Source organism: Siphateles boraxobius, unplaced genomic scaffold, assembly GCF_051911475.1.
Source record: "Siphateles boraxobius isolate OS27281-9 unplaced genomic scaffold, OSU_SipBor_1 26, whole genome shotgun sequence".
Lineage (NCBI taxonomy): Eukaryota > Metazoa > Chordata > Actinopteri > Cypriniformes > Leuciscidae > Siphateles > Siphateles boraxobius.
In genome coordinates this window covers 10097011-10101545 of record NW_027508876.1, presented here as the reverse complement: position 1 = coordinate 10101545, position 4535 = coordinate 10097011, and the positions used below count along the sequence as shown (strand labels likewise).

The window sequence follows — 4535 nt, the reverse complement described above, 5'->3', positions numbered from 1 at the left end:
TAACTTTATCTTATAATGCAGATCTCAGTGAGTCTTTATAAATATACTTATAGAATAGTAATATTGCTCCTAAAAAAGTATGTGGGGAGCTATAATTCATCATAAGCATGGTCTGCATAGAAAGTGTTACCATATTTATTAAATGAAATTACCTTATTTGTCACAATAAAACAATGCAAATTGGTTGACTGATTTGTTTTGGTATTCATCAGTGATGTATTTATTATTATAGAATTATATTTTTTTATACTAATAAATACATCGCTGCTTAATTATATATTATATAATATTATATTTTGAAACTGCAAAAGAAAAAAGAAAAATTATGAGTAATACAGTAGATGGCGTCATCACGTGATTAATTCTAACCAATAAGACTCCTGGAACTTTCCATCGCTAAAGAGCTGTCTTTCTGGATTTGACTGGTACAGCCCAGCTTTGCACCAAACAGGTAAGCTTTTTAAATTTCCATAGTAATTTGAATTTTCTATTAAAATTAGTGAAAGGAGTCAAAATGGTAATGAATTAATTAATTGGTATTAAATTACACTTATTTTATTGTTGTCTGATTATAGCTAACGTTACTCTGCTGCTGTTTAAATGAAACTGTTTTAACGGTCTACTAACGTTAGCTGCTCAGACAGTCCGTTTTTTGGTGATCTCCGAGGTAATATACTTTAAAACTAAATGAATTCAAGTTTGTGTAAGTTTACTGTAAGTTACATACCTTTTGGTGCTATTATAATTTGGTTTATTATTGTTTTACCGTTTACGCGATGAACTAGGGCCGAGCTAAACACAATGGCCCGGCTGAATCAGTGATGTCTTTGTTTTAAAGTTTTAAATAGCGATGTAAACGAGTATTTATGTAGTGTAAATACAATACATAAGCTACACACTCTAACTACATCTCGTTAAATATGATTATGACCGTTCATAATTGATAGACACCTGTAAACACTGCGCATTGACAGACAGCAAATCATATAGGCTATTTACATAACGTCATAACTATCATGTTAACGTTAGCTAAAAATGACATATTTTACAATTCTAACTTTAATTGATAACTGAAATGAAATCAACCATCTGTAATATTTAATTAACTTAATTATTAATAAATATAATGTAAGTAAAACATTTAGGCCATGAAATAATATTCATTCATTTAATAACATTAAATATGAATGTAATAATTTATTTTGAATGTAGAAATTTCATTAGAACGTTTATCCATACAGATACTGTAAATATTTCACTGAAATATTAATATTTGCTTCTTTTTCTCCCTTTTCCTTGTGTGTAATCAGATAATCGGTACTGCTCTGTGTAAGTATTCTGTTGGAATTACTGTCTGACACATTCTCAGTTTGTAGATTTGTCATAGACATTTACAAAAACTTTCTTTGCACCATATATATAACTGTATTTTCATAAACATTTTGCTTATGTTATCTGTTAATATTTTGGGTATCAATTTTTTTAAATGAGATGTTCCTCACCCACTGAACAAATACTGTATTTGTCAGTACAGTGGTGTCATATGTAGCATACATTCTTAGATGTTATTGTACATATTCATGAATAAAAGTTTAAACTGGGTTTATAACATTAAAATGTTGTTTGTCCTCTCTCTTTTCAGTATTCATTGCCATCTAATCCTGATTGCAGAATTGAGCTCCAACCCCAGTTAAGCAGATTTGAACCAGTTGATCAAGGTCTTCAGGATCAACAGAAAGTACAGAAAGCTAAACTCCTCCATGACCAGGACTGGACACCAGTGCTGTAAGTGATCCATCCAGTCATGTTCAGAACATATTGCTGGGGATCTCAGCTCTGGCCCTTGAGGACCACTGTCCTGCAGACTTTAGCACCAAACCCTGGTCCAAGTCCAACACACCTGAACAAGCTAGCCTAATCGAGCTCTTTTGGTTAAAAGAGCAAGTGAGATTGATCAGGTCTGGACATAAACTGCAAGACAGTGCACTTCGAGGACCAGAGTTGAGAACTCCTGACATATTAATTAGTCAATAATCACTGATGAAAAAAATAATAATTTTTATTTGTATAGATTTATGTAATATGTAATATTACTAATATTCAGTTGTCTTCTCTCTTTTTTCCTGAATTGTGTTGTGTGTCAAACAGCTAAATAAACCCAACAGAGAGCCACTCGGGCACAGGTCACTCTTTTTCTGTGTAAGTACATTTTTGACTGTCAGACACATTCTCTGTAGTTTCTTTTAAAAAAATAACATATTCATGCTGCAAGTTAAAGCCATCAAAGATTTCTTGATAAAGACATTAAAGGGATTGTTCTTCATGTTGTTCCAAACATGTATTATTTACTTTTTTCTGTGGAATGCAAAAGAATAATTTTAAATAATGTTTAATCTGTTTTGTCCATACAATGACTTTTTATTGAGTCATTTTTCAAAATATCAGAAGAATCTTCCACAGAAGAAATAATGCAGGTTTGGAATGACATGAGCGTGAGTACAAGTTGACAAAATTATATATTGTGTTGATAATTTTTGTAAATTGTTCTCATGCGCTCATTTCATCATGCCCTCAATTGGTTCACTCTCTGTATGTTTCTCTCTCAACAACACCACCTACATTTGTTTTTAATATTAATAAAAAAACTATAACTATTTTTTCTGGAACTCAAATTATCCTCCAGTCAAAGTGCAGAAGATTATTTGTTTTCTGAGGTGGAAACGGCCTAACCCTTGGGAAAACACAAGTGTATAAATTACACTTGGAACAACCCCGTTTTTTTAATACATTTTTTTATGTTAACATTTCAATTGTTGTTGTTTTTTTTTTTCTCACTTTAGATGCTGACACAGCTGAAGCAGCATCCAAAGGGGTTGATGCTGATCCTAATGCAAGAGACTGGGATGGTGGAAGGAGCAAGTCACTCCGGTGTCCGAGGGGATTGATTTATTTTATTAGAGGATTCATAATCTACCTTAATGTGTTGTGATGTGGTTTTATATGATTTTTTTTTTTGACTTTTTTTTTTTTTTACTCAAAATCTTTTTCAAATAAATGCTGCTCTTTTGAAAGTTCTGTTCAAACATTCCTTATTTTTTTTCACGATTTACATGCTGACGACTGGATGCTAGCTACTGAAAATTCAGTTTTAACATCCCAGGAATAATTACTTTGTAAAATTACTTTGTTCAAAAGTAGGGCTATTTAAAAAATCTTACTGACCCCAAAGTTTTGAACGGAAATGTATTTTATATATTTTTACATGACTGTGAATAAATTAAATTATTTGAAAGATATGACTTGTAATGTACTACTTCGACTTTCAACAAGTGCAATTATTTTGCATGTATGGTGGCAAATGCAAAGTAGAACCAAACTAATATTGTTTCTTAAGGCCACAGGTATATTACAACACATCTTTGTATTGTCCGCAGTATGCCCACACTTTTCCCAGTGCACCCACAGTATGCCCACACTTAACGCAATGTACCCACAGTATACCCACACTTTGCCCACCGCATGGGGATCCACCTCGGCCCCATAGTGAGGGGCCCACATGTGCCCCGCATTTCACGCTGGTATCTGGACCCACAGTGGGCTGCCCACAAGGGGCCCATTCGGGCCCCAAAGGAGCATGTTTGCTGGGATAGGGATGCACCAATGTGATCATTCTGACTGGTACTGGTAAGCCAACAATTAATTGAAATGATAAAATGTTATTACTGATAAATGGACAATATTAAAATTCTAAACTATATTGTCTAAATTAATTCAAAATAAAACACTAAAAACTAAAATCTTTTTGTGCGCTATAAGTGAATTTATTCATCACAACATTATAATGAACTTGTTGAGGGAACAATATAATTTTCTCGTGGGCACGATTTCTTTATGCTGAGGGAATGACATCTATTTCTCATGGCCACAAGTTAAATGCATAAACAGACCATATAGCAATCTGGAATTATCAGAAATTGATAGGCCTATAATAGTTCTCACAAGTTAACATGTCATGGTCACGACAAAACTAAGTGAACCGAACATGTCACCATAACGAAGTTCTTGGAACGTCCTTACAATGTTATTTTTACTTGATGAACATTCTCATAACATTGAGAGAAAACGTATGTGTTCTTAGAACAAAATATGTTCTTAGAATGTTTTGCTAACATTCCCTTTAAAGTTATGAAATCGTTATTTCTGAATGTTTTTTAAACATTAAATTCAATAAATTCATTTACATTTTGTCCTAACATTTACATAACTTTTAAAGGGGTCATGAACTGGCTTTTTAAAAAAAATTATATTGTTGTCTGAGGTCAACTTATGACGTTCGCTTGGTTTTTACATTCAAAAACATCAAAATAAATAAGTAATAGGCTATTTTCTACCCTAGTTTTAAGCCTAGCTCAAAAACGCTCGGTTTTTATGGGCGTCTCGCATTGAAGACTTGGAAATAAACGCCCACTGCTGTGAGTGGATAACAGTTTTGCATAATAATGAGTTTCAACTCACTCGTCAGTGCACGTGGGGGA

General features: G+C 33.0%; 1 long non-coding RNA gene across 1 annotated transcript; it reads left to right on the top strand.

The window, feature by feature from the left end:
* The first annotated feature begins 398 nt into the window (after nt 1-398).
* LOC143751466 (uncharacterized) lies at nt 399-3782 on the top strand. Its single transcript, XR_013207236.1, has 5 exons — nt 399-451; nt 1311-1329; nt 1643-1785; nt 2149-2199; nt 2841-3782. It is a non-coding gene; the product is annotated as an uncharacterized LOC143751466 (long non-coding RNA).
* The last annotated feature ends 753 nt before the right edge of the window (nt 3783-4535 follow it).